Here is a 13,536-nt window from a genome sequence, read left to right as displayed (position 1 = left end):
TGTGCCATTCAAGAAGAAATTACAAAAGTTTTCTAAGAGATGATAGTGTGAACCGCCGGGGAGGGTGTAGGTCTCCCGATCCGGCAACAGGTCGTTAAACCCTTCTCACTGGTCAGGATGGATTAAAATTTTACCGTTCCCGCAGTAACGGGATTAAATGTTTCGGGTCGAGTGGCGGAGGGAGGAGTGCGTCGGTAAGATGACCGGCGATATACGAGTAAAGATGACACCACTTTAACAGGATAACAACGATTTATTAGCTACATAGAGATTACAATAACCAATTTCAAAAGGGAAAATCTGAATCCCTGAACCGCGAAGGACCGAGAGAGAGTTCACAAAAATAAGGTCCATACCTCTTTATGTCTTTGAATATTCTTAAGGAAAAAGGTTGTGATATCCAACGATGTGGTAGAATTAGGATAATAATTCTTCTTCCGGACACAATATCGTATAGGACACAGTATATGAATAGGACACAATATTCTTAGGACACAGTTGTAAAAGTGACGGCGAATGAACGACTCCCCCGAGAAGGGGAAGGAAGGGGTTTTTATAAGTTCGGCGTGGGAGAATGGTCATGTGATCAATTGTTGTGAGGTAAAAGGTACGCGGATGGGTCAAAGTTGTTTCCGGGACCATGCTAACTATCAACTTAGCAGTTGGAATGTGGGATTAGTTTCGAATTGAACGGATGTTTATGTCGAACATAAACGAAAAGTTTTTTTCCCCGTTAGGTTCCACTTTAAGTTAAAGGAAAATTTAATTGGATTTTAAGCAAATACGGGACAATTAATCGACAAATAGTGGGCAAAAATTCCGGATTTCACAATAGTGTGGAAAAATCACAAGACTTAATATTCTCACTAATTGTAGGTGTAGGTGAATTACCATGTGGGGAAGAGACACAAAGATGCAATTTAACAATAAGTTTATATACACAACATAGATATAATTATACAATTATATATATATATATATTTAAGTTCACAAGATACAATTCCACATGCATTTACAGTTCTCACTGTTACAATACTGTAGTCACAGATAGTTCAACACTCCGTAATCCAATTTGTCGCAGGAACAAAGGAACCACAGTAGAGAAGAATATTTCACAATGTATGACAATGTTTCTGTATATATATTCAGTGACACACATCACTTAAAGGGTACTAAATATTATATGAGACCGACGTATAAATTTGAAACATAAAAATTGTCAATGGATCTTGATTCCAATTTGTACTTCACACACCTAAAAAACTGTCCTTGTAAAACGAATGCTGCACTACTACGTACCATTCACCAGTCTCAAGAAGAGCAAAAGAAAGAAAAAAAGCCCCATAGCCAGTTGACGTCACCTTAAATACCCTTCCTGTGCACTCGACAGATTGCCAACCTTTTTCTCCATTGCAGAAAAATAGCCAAAAAATATATATATAAGACAGAAAGCTGCAACCACACAATAGAATAGACTCTAAAGTCTTGGCCACATAGACTGAGGAGTATATATTATGCAAAAGATGGACACATTGAGAAACACAATTAAATGTAAGATTTATAGCAAAATAAAAGTGTTCACTTTTATTTTTTGTAGACCTGTAATTTATTTATAATTTTGATTTAGGTTATTTATATTTCTTTGATTTTATATCAACAGTGATAGGTCAGAAGATCATATAAGATAAAATGACCAGATCTTGAAATCTAAAAAGTGGGATATTAGAGACATGAAAACATGTTAAGTTACATGATCAATTCCAGTTGACAGCTTTCTAGCTTTCTGACATCATCAAAAGTGACAGATTTTACTTATCCATAAAGTCTTGTTAACAAAATGACAATCTGTAGCAATAGTGACAATGAACAATTAATTATGGCTTGCAGTGTAGCTTTGTTTAATTACTGTTTTCTTAACTCAGATACTTAGTAAAGACCATCAACTCTCTTTTATAATTGACACAATTGGATCTGCACAACTGGATAATAAAATTTTTTTCTCTAACTTTTATGCAGTTCTTCTTTAACATATGAGTACAAAAAGAGTTGCAGATGTTTGTTATTTTAGGTAAAGTGTCCTTGTCATTCATTTGCACAAGGATGCAATTGTTTTTCATTTTCAAATGCCCATGTTTTGTAATGGCAATGGTAGATCTTTACACAAGAACATATCAATCCATATCCATTTCCATAGAAAGTTATGGGTTTATCATTAGATATTTTAAATTTTAAATAAACTATAATTTGAAAATATTTATAGTCAATATAAAAATTAGAATTTTTAATCAGAATAAAAAAAGTATAAGCATGATGTTTAATTGTTAACTTCAAAATCATTCAATTTTATTTTTTGAGATTTGTTTGTTTATTTTTTAACTCTCGCTATCCTGTGGGCACATCCAGTTTGGGTTTAGCTAGGCCCACACTGATGTAGATAGATAGTGAAGAATGGGGCCCAATGTATCTTGAGACTTAGTAGTCTCAAGTTACATTAGGCCCAGTAAGATTGCAGATATGAATGTGAATGAAACTGTTGGAACAATGCCTGTAGAAGCAAAAAAGTCAAAGTCTATACCTCTATATGTGAACCTTCACAAGATATAGCTTTGCAAAATTAGTCTACTTCCTGGTGCTACAGGAAGTCATGCTGCACATTCCACTAAGCCTATCATATGTTTAACAGAAAGCCCAGTTCAATGGTCAGATTTTCTAATGATATTTATCAGTAAAGAATAAAGAAAAGTCTGACATGTAACCTTTGCGAGATAGTCACTTCCAAATATGGAACCCTAATGGCATCAGTTTCAGTTGCCATCCTGCTTATGGATATCATGTTTGCAAGCAAGTTATGTTATAAGCATAATGTGATGTTATGTGCGACTTGAATAATGACAGTGTAATATAAAGAACAAGACTTTATTTTCAAGTGGACATAAGATACATAAATATACAGGTCCCAACTCTATTGCATCTTCCTCTTGTGGGTACAGAGACAAACTATGGCGATAGTTGCACCAAAAATGAGCCCGTTCAATCGCTACACAGACTTACGTATACAATATTTGCGTCAAGTAATTACACAATCTTCAATCATGTTTAACAACTAACTTAATCTTATATTCTTAACATACTTAATATTAAGATAGAAAAAGATTAGAGAATAAGAAGATCTTAGGAAAGAATGAGTTTTTAGGAAAGGGGGTACCCATTGCTTCATGTGTTTCTCAATGAAAGGGTCCAATGTTGAGATTTTGAGACAACCCACTTTTTGTTTTGATACTAAAAATTTTCCCTTATTTTGGTTCCCACAAGCGCTTTCTGTTTCTCCTCTCTTGGCCCACTGTTGTTCCAACATACCAACTGTACATACCAACGATCACACTCTTTCTTCTCGACACTGCTTTCACAACTTGGAGCTCACTGATCGCACATCTCTACTCTTAGCTGTCTCGGACAAAAAGTGTCCCAACTATCAGCAACTTGCCCCGAGGGCCTCCTGCTATTTATTGTTTCATTCCCCACACCTTCAGAAGTTGGGATGGGTGGAAGGTTCTCAAAGTCAGTTATTCCACCCAAGGGAAAAAGTGTTATAGAACATTAGAAAAGAAAGTTCCGGAAGGAGGAAGAAACAAAGAACAAAGGAAAGAAATAAGGCTATACTTAAATTACTCTATACATATATACATTAATACAGCATACAGCCACAATAGCAGCTTGCTGCTACAGTCTGTAAAGAAATTATACATACATTTGAAATTTGTGTATAACTTCACACAATATTTATTTATACCAATTTAACAATTAACAAGCTCATTATTATAAATAATTTCTCACAAATACATCATATTTGTGAATAAAAATATTCAAATTTCTGAGTGATGAATTAATATAAAAATTACAATCAAATCTGCTGTAAAATAATTATACATATAGTAGTAAATTTGCCCTTTTATATAAACTTTTACTAATTAATATAATTTTCTTTGTTTTAGAATTGGCTTTTAAATCCTATTAGGTATTGATTCTGACAAATGTTGCAGTTCATGTAAGTTTATTTTATCCCAACAGTTATCAATTGCAACTGTCAGTTCATCAGCAGTTTTGTATTGTTTGTTATTAGCATAGATCATTCAAGAAAGCATTGCCCACACATTTTCATGGGATTTAAGTCTGAGCTACACAATGGCTAGTCCATTACATCTATTTTTTCTAGTTTAAGCCAGTTTTTGGTGGATTAAATGCATGATAGGGAGCATTGTCTTGCTGGAATATCCATTAATTTCCTCCAATCAGTGGTCCAAATGGAATAAGATATTCAATAACATATTTTGATATTTGTCTGAAGTCATTCTATCATTAATTATGATAATATTTTCTTTGCCATTAAAAGCCAATACTGAACAAACTATGACTCTATCACCTCCCATTTCTCTGCTAAAATATTTCTTTGCTTTTTTATNCCAGAAATGGGATTTCGCTGTAAGAAAATTATTATAATTTCAAGTAATATTAAATTTTAGAAGATTCTTCTTAAACATATTTAACAATTTGTAGATTTTATATTACTGTGTATTTCTAGTAAATACTATTATATCATTACCTATTCTATTTAAAAGCAATGCTTTCATGTTGAATTTGAAGATCTCTGTTTTCAAGAATAGATTAACTTCATCTTTTTGCTAATTATAACTCATAATATTTCTATAATATTTATTACCATCTGATCTATCCAGATAAAACATTTTTCATCTGTAAATGTCATATTCTTCCATCTTTTTTCATCTTTTGTCAGTCCAATTCATTACTGATTTTGCCCATTCTAGTCTGTTTTGTTTGAAGTCATTTGTAAGCTTAGGATAAACAAACATCATCACTAAACCCAATATATTTTAAAGTTATACACCAACCAATGCCGAATAGTATCAGGCTAGAAACAGCTATAATACGTGGTATGATCCAAAAGTTTGGGGACTGCAGTAATCTATGACAACAAAAGCATGTATTTGAAGTTACAGCGTATGAAATGGATTCTATCAAACCAGTCCTACGTGTTCAGGTTTGTTTCGCCCATGTCACGTAATTAAATCGCGAGTGCTGCTGTTTTCTTCCGGAGATAGTTACCTTTGTTCTGCGACGTAATAAAAATGAAGTTTTAAGAACAGCGCTGCAACATTAAATTTTGTCAGCGTTTAGATAAAACACCTATGGAGACTTTAAAATTGTTAAGAAAGGTGTACAGTGATTCTACCATGGCGAAATTGAAGATGTACGAATTGCATCGGTGTTTTAAAACGGGACGAGAATCCATCGCAGACGATGAACGCTCTGGCTGACCTTCGACTTCACAGAACGAAGAAAATGTTGAGTTAGTCTGTCAATGTGTTTGCAAAGATTGCCACCAAACTCTTGAAAAAATCGCTGCGGCTACTCACTTATCAAAGACTAGTTGCCAGCATATTTTAACAGAAGATCTTAACATGCACCGAGTGTCTCAGCACATTGTCCCTTGACTTTTGACTTCTGAACAAAAGGAAGAACGAATGAGAATATCGGGTGATTTAATCGACAAAGCCAATAAGAATCCATCATTTTTGAACCACATCATAACAGGTGATGAAACATGGTGTTATTTATTTAACGCCGTTTTGTGTCATCAGATGAGGTGTAGAGCAGCATCACAGGAGGCCGTACGGGATGTTTCAAAAAATGGCTTCCAGCAGTGTTTCCAGAAGTTATACGACCGCTGGAAAAAATGTATCGTCGCCCAAGGTAATTAGTTTGAAGGTGGTTGTGCATCGGCAATATAAACTTTTTAGGGTAAGGAATTTTATGCCAAGTCCCCAAACTTTTGGATCGTACTACGTATTAATAATTTATAAGATAATTTGTGCCAAAACTAACTCTACTGCCAAATTGTCTTATAAATTATTAATATTATAGACATTTCTAGCTTGATGATAATCGGCATTAGTTGATGTATAGCTGTAAGCTTAGGTTTTAACATAGGCAACATTATCATTATTTTTCAAAACATTAGCTACTATTGTAGGCAACACTTTTGGTGACAAACTAGCAACAATGGCATGTGTAGACATTCCACATGAGGTGGCAAGATGGAACATCCTGCATTGAGGGATCAGGGTAATTGAAAGCTGATTGAAGATCACATTAATCAATTCCAAAAGATGGAGTCACATTACTGCCAAAAAGATGGCACTCAGGAATATCTTCACAGAGACTTGACTTTGAATAAAATGTATACTATGATTTTAGAAGAGATGGATCCCAACATTAGAAAACAGTGTTTCACATCATACCACACAGATTTTAAATCCATGAATTTCTCATTTCACAGATCCAAAAAGGACCAGTGTGGTTTATGCACAGCATATCTCCAGGGATCTGAAGAAACAAAACTAAAAATGCAAGATGTTTATGGCAAGCATATTGTTTCCAAAAATGCTGTGCATGAAATAAAAAACTCTTGCAAGCTTTGCCACTAAAAATGAGCCCAGCTTGCTTTGTTTATGTTTTGATCTTCAACAGGTCTTCTATTTGCTTGTATCAAATGATAGTACAGTATGTTACAAAAGAAAGTTTGCTGTTTATAATTTAACTTTTTATGACATAGCCTCTCAGGACTGCTATTGCTTTACCTGGAATAAGTGCAAAAGTGATCAAGGTGCTTCTGAAGTATCAACAGCACTGTTTAGAACATTTCTGAAATATGACAAAAGGAAGGTTCATACTGCCTATTTATTTGCTGATGGTTGTGGTGGACAAAATCAGAATTCCATTGTGGCAGGAGCTCTCGTATATATTGTTTTGCAGTTGAAACACTTAGATGAAGTGAGTCTTCGTTTCTTTACCACTAATCACGGACAATGTGAAAGAAACTCAGCTCACAGTGTGATTTCATACACAATTAAAAAGGTTGGTGAATTGTTTGTGCCTTCTCAGCTTATACCAGTCTTTCGTCTTAGAAGAAAGACAAAGTCATATATAATGCATTCTTCACTTATAATGATTTTTTTTTTACTTAAAAAATTTAGTGTAAACTTTGGAATGTGTTCTGTCCAAATTGATAATGAGAAAAAAGTTTTAAATGGACATAAATTGTTAAATTCAATGTAAGGAAGAATGAATTAGGTAAAATATTTTTTAAAACAAGCCACATTGATCACAACTGCCAATTGTTTACTTTAAAATGGCAAAATGCACTAGTGTTGACAAAACAACTTAATAACTTAAATAAGAGATATTGTAGCTATCAGCCATATTGTAGTTTGCATATAGTTCACAATTCCTTGTTTTATTTCTATTCTTCTACTTTCTTTCTATTGTCTTTGAGAACTTTTCATATTGACCGTTACTACTTGAGGGGGGAGGTTTACCCCTTCTCAGAACCAAGGGTGAAACAAAGGAGTAAGGTATTAGTGCTTCTCCAAATTTGGGGAAATGAACAAAAGAAAATGTAGCCAGAGGTGAGGAGAGAGGAGAACACTTTTTGGTTGGACCTCAAAGGGAACAGACATACAGTGTAGTGAATGAAGCTCGAAAAGAGAGAGGTGGGAAGAAGACGTCAGTTATAGGAGAGGACTGTCAAGATTAGAGAGGAAGAAGCATGAGGGACTAAGGAAAACCAAAAGAATTAGAGAACCTCGAAAATGAATTGCTGAATCAGTAAAAAAGAATAAAAGATCACATCTATGAAAGGGCACCTCCCCGAAGAAATCAATAAATCAACGTGGACTCTCTATCTATCTCTTTACACTTTCTATACTTTCCTAAGTTTAATCGTTTCCCTGTTATATTAGTTTTAAGTTAGACATAAGATTAGTTTTTAAGTCAGTTATCAAGGTTTTGTGTTATGTGCACATATATTATATACTTGTATGAGAATAGGAGGCAACCTATATCCCTGTGAGTATAATAGGGTTAAGAAACCCATTAAGTTGGGATCTTTAACAAAACAAGATAAAAGAACTGTGTTCGGAGAGCTTTAAAGGAATATTCAATCATACAGGTTTTGGTTCTGTGTTCCTATTTGTAATGTTTATTTGCGGACTTACAAATCTCTCGTTATGAACAACCATAATATCATCCATTGCCATTGGAAAAGTATGACAACTTGTGGTGATTTCTAGTAACCGTGAACAAATCAAAAGGCAAGATAAGATTAACAAGAACATTTATTAACATCCGACTTGGATCTTACACAAAAGACATCTGCTATCGTGAACAATTAACAAAAAAAAATATACATTTATCAGACAATAGACAGACTCAGTTTGTAAACAATTTACCTTTTGTACATACAACTGGCACTCGATCCAGAGCAGTCTTTCAATGACTGGACATAAAAAATGAACAGATGATGCTTAACTTAAGCTTGGTTTACAAAATGAATATGGTTAATCTTAACACTCCTCCTTAATCATATTATAGCATAACTTTTCGAATATTACACAATTCAAAGGTTTTATTAATTGTTCACGATAGCAGATGTCTTTTGTGTAAGATCCAAGTCGGATGTTAATAAATGTTTTCTTTAATCTTATCTCGCCTTTTGATTTGTTCACAGTTACTAGAAATCACCACAGGTTATGGGCTCAGTCATCAATGTATCTTATATTGTTTCTGTCCAAAATACTCTTGCAGTACTTCACATTCTGATGTGCCAGCCTTTCATGCCAGACTTTGATTGAGTTGGCTATCATGTACATTCCTGTGACCTCTCTGCAGAACATCATTTGATACAATTCTTCAAGTCATTGTGCTACTGCTATTTGCTCCTTTCTATCGGCCGTTTCGATAATTGACATGTTTGCATTGGCAGTCTGAATAAACCCTTTATCCAACATTTGGGTAACCGAAAATAGATTGAATGATATATTAGGAACATATAAAACATCTTTCAGGGTTGCTGGATACCATTCCCTTCCATTAAAAGCCTGAAGTTCGACGTCACCTACTCCGATCCCATTGATTTCTGTATTCCCGAGTATCACCTTCATATACTCCTCCAGCACTTTGTAGTTTGTCAGCCATTCTTTCCTGAAGGTCATCTGCTGTGTGGCGGCACTATCTTGATACCAAATAGCCTGTCAATTTCATCTTGAGTTCTTGTCATTTATTTTCATTGATGTGAATCCTACAGTGACAAGAGCTTGTCGTCGTCCTTTGGTCATATCTCCTTTGTTGATTCGTTTGACTTCTCATTTATACGTTTCCTTGTGAAATGGCTCTTTTGATTGTAGTTGTTACAATTATAACTTTTTTTGCAATACTCCAAATATTTCTGACACGGCTTATTCTTGATCATACCTAAATCATTTCAAGATCTTTTCTGTGTAATCAGGTTGACTCACAAAAATTCCCTCAGGCAACACTTTGATCTTTATACCTAAGTATGTCATATGTAATTGTCCTAGTATGTAAAACTCCAAGCTCCTCCAATAGTTGAATTTTTTATTTCTGTCCCGTTGTCAGACCTTAGGCTCTTCACTTTTCTTCCAAATTGGTTTTCAACTAGTTTCATGTATTTACCCAATGCTGCAGGGGCTTCATCCTTGGTTTGTAAAAAATAAACAGTCCTAAAACAAGAAAAGTCATCCATGAATAGAAGAAAATATCTTACCTTTCCCAGAGATAAGACATTTATTTCACCTAAGTCAATGTGTATCAGATCCAGTACTTCCTTCGCTACCTTGTTATTTCTTGGGTGAGAGATATGATGATGTTTGCCGTAGACACAACCAATGCAAGGTAAATTGTTTACAAACTGAGTTTTTGTAAACAATTTACCTTTTGTATATACAACTGACACTCGATCCAGAGTGGTCTTACAATGACCGGACATAAAAAATGAACAGATGACGCTTAATTTAAGCGTGATTTACAAAACGAATATGATTAATCTTAACACAACTTAATTGCTCTTTGTTCTGGACCAACACCAGTAATAAATTTGCCTGAACATGTCCAGTTTTATAAATCTTTGTCTCATTTGATACAGTAAAAGAAGAGAGGAAAAAAAAGAAAATGTTGTTATATATGGTTTAGTTTCTTCTCTTGTCAAAAAGGTTTTGTTCATTTTTATTTTCATCTTTATTCAAAAAATATATTATTGCACTTTAAATGATATACCAGTAAGCAGGTAGCCTACTTTACCACTTAGTATCTTTCAGTTTCTGATGTATATTAACAGTTTTAAATAAAATTTTTGAATTTTATTTTTGTTTTTCCAAAGTATTTTTTAACTTACTTTTGTAACGCACATATTTTCTTCTTAAATAGTTTATCCTTATGTCAATTTACTTGTGTTTTTGTGTTTATTGTTGATTTTATGTTCGTCATTAAAAACTCTTCAGTACAATAATGTCTTTTCTCATTTTTCCTATAAAACATTTTATTTTAATAGCAATCGGTTGATTTAGTTACTTTGAGCCAAATTTTAATATTAAATCATAGTTATGTTTTAATTCTGAAAAGCTTATCTCATTAAATCAGCAGAAAGCTTATTATTATTAGCAGAACATAAAGGTGTATCTCAAAATAAGGCTCCAAAATAATGATGATAATGAAGCCAGCAATGAACTTGTGTGTTTATAGTATTTGCCAAGTACTTTAAAGGAAAACTTGAAAAGAGCAGTGCTTTATGCTCAATAGTTTCTTATTTACAAAGAAAATAAGAAAGTCCTGTTTTTTTAAATTGCTCTCCTGTAAAGTTGAAAGAAATGAGAAATGCTCTTATGTATTTTGTGCTGTTTCAGCAGTAATTGTCTATTTTTGGGCTATACATTGTCAATTTATATTTTTTCTTTTGGATAGTTTTTGGATTGGCAGCACTGCTGTGATGGGGTATTTAAGGAGGGTGCAGACTGGCAACTGTCTCTCTCTTCTCTCTCTCTGGGACTTTATGGTTGGCATGCTGGTTTCCTTGGTTTTGCTCGGAGAATTCACATTTCTTTTACAAGTGTGACATGTTCTCAGGAACTGTGCATTGTGTTGACTTGCTAAGGTAAGCTTAGAGCCAAATCCTTTCGCATCAAGGAAATTACTTGCTGGATATGTTAGATTTAGTGTTCAAATTAATGAATTGTTTATCCACCAACAATTCATATTGCCTGATAGACTTTGTATCAGTTGCCATTTGTAGCCTAATTGTGCAACTTGTAAATATATTCTGTACATATTAATTGTATATAAACTTAATTTTTTATGATATTACATTGTCTTCCCATTGTTTGCGGTAATCACACTTCTACATACCCGCAATCATCCTATTACAGATCATTGTGAATTCCACAATTTTCAATAACAATATATCTCTTAAATAATCTTAGTTACTGATGAGGGGTTGTAAAATGAAAGTTTGTCCAAAATGCATTTAATAATTTATGAAATTAATCAGAGTAAATAAAGTTAAAATTCTGCATTTTGGATCATTGAATCATCAATAGTTCCTTTACACTTGCAAATACAAGATTACAGACTTTAAAGAATTATTTATTAGATGGTTGCAATCAATAGTGTGTGAAATAAACAATTATTGATAAATTGTAATTGTTCACACTGTAACAATTATGCATACAATAATGAAGAGAAACACAAAATATATTATATATACAAATAATCAAACATCCTTACTACATCCAACACATTTAAAGCTATACATCAACCAAAGCCGAAATATTATTGGGCTAGAAATGGCTATAATACTAATAATTTAATAGACAATTTGGCATTAGAGATGGTGCCTAATGCCTAACTCTAATGCCAAATTGTCTATTAAGTTATTAGTATTATCTCTGTTTCTAGCCCAATATTTTGGCTTTGGTTGATGTATTATATATACATATTGTTTTTATTTTATATATATATATAAAACCAACAACATTTGTAAAAATTTAAAGAATGAATATAAACATAATCCATCAATAATAAAATTCATTAAACAACAATAAATTAAAAAAAATAGTAATTAGTATTTTTTCAAATATACTTATTATAAAGTATAATTATTATCCACATACCTAGTGACCTTCTGTATAGTTTGTCAGTTTGACAGTTGATTTAAGCAAAGTTGTAATTGATCTTGTATGTGAATAATTGGGAGTTGACTGTATTTAGTATTTAAATCACTTGAACCATTACTAGGTTTCAACATAAAAATAATTTCATTAAAGTTTTCAATTATTCCCTAACATAAACATTTATTGAAACAAACATTTCTTTCATTCTTTATTCTGTAATATATGATCTACAATTAAACTTCAAGATAAAGCTGAAATAGTTGAGGTGGTGGTCTTGCTGTTGACTAGCTGCCTGGTTAAATAATTGTCTGGGTAGAAGATAACTAAACATCCAGTGAGGAAAGATAAGTTGCTTAAAATTATATTCTTCATTCATGTGATTGGCAATTGGTAAATTGCTTTTTGGTTTTGCATCCAGAAGCTTCACTGTCTCATTCACATCTTTGCCCAAAAGAGATGTTTCGTTTGACCAATGGGCAATAGTTTCTGCTACATTTATAAAGCATCTTCAGATTATAAATGTTTTTGACTAGAGGCTAAGTCAAGTCAATTAAGTCATCAGTATCCCCCTCTTGAGACCCAGCATCAAATCTGGGCATTTGAAAACCTCTCAAGAATTTTTTGAAGAGTCTGTCTCAGATGTGACAGGCCCCATTTTTTCACCTCTGCTACATCATTTTGAGCCTGGCTAAACCCACAGTTGGCTTGAAAAAAGGCCCCCTTAATGCTCATTTAACAGAAAGAGTTTTAAAAAAATCACAAATGCTACAAAACCAAGATTTTAATAATAGTTTTATCACAGGAAAATTTAATATTTAACAATATTTGAAAATATTTTGGTTTTATAACTAAAATTTTAGAAAGACATTTAGGCTGCCTTCAGACAAGTCACTTTGTTGCACAACTGATAAGGGAACATACTGGCAGATTTGAACAAAACTACATTTTGGTCATATTAGTAAAGATGAGAATACAGCAGTCAGAAATGGCAATAAGTTGCATAAGAAATAAACGTCTTCCAACACTAGAGGAGTTATAATTCAGCACCTCAAACAATCTTTACAGCTCCAGTAGTATGTGTTTACACCTTAGCAAACGTTTTCAACCTCATCGAGGTCTTCATCGGGCTACTTTAATTAGGAATTCGAACGCGTTTGCAATCGGTATATCTAGCGCGTAGAAGTTTTGTTATGAGGGAACTCATCCTCATAAATGAATGTGTATAATTCGTCTGCTTCTACCGTTACGCAAACTTTATATTACACGTGCGTTACAGTCATTTTAGCACATGCGTAACGTTCCATGAGTATTCTTAAATCTGTTTATAAATTTTGAATCGTATACGTTCTGTTCCAAACGCGTTCGAATTCCTAATTAAAGTAGCCTGATGAAGATCTCAATGAGGTTGAAAATGTTTGTTAAGGTGTAAACACATACCACTGGAGCTGTAAAGGTTGTTTGAGGTGCTGAGCAATAAGTTGCATCATTTTCTGTTCTC

General features: G+C 33.4%; 1 protein-coding gene across 1 annotated transcript in view; it reads left to right on the top strand.

Moving 5' to 3' along the window:
• The window catches only part of LOC111622062 (vesicle-associated membrane protein 3-like), a 30,392-nt gene that overhangs the window by 10,866 nt on the left and 5,990 nt on the right, over positions 1-13,536 (top strand). The window lies entirely within an intron of this gene.

This window comes from Centruroides sculpturatus, unplaced genomic scaffold (assembly GCF_000671375.1).
Source record: "Centruroides sculpturatus isolate CEXI.00-Female unplaced genomic scaffold, Cexi_2.0 scaffold11, whole genome shotgun sequence".
Classification (NCBI taxonomy): Eukaryota; Metazoa; Arthropoda; class Arachnida; order Scorpiones; family Buthidae; genus Centruroides; species Centruroides sculpturatus.
Note: the sequence above shows the minus strand (reverse complement) of the source record. Positions and strands in the feature narration are given on the sequence as shown.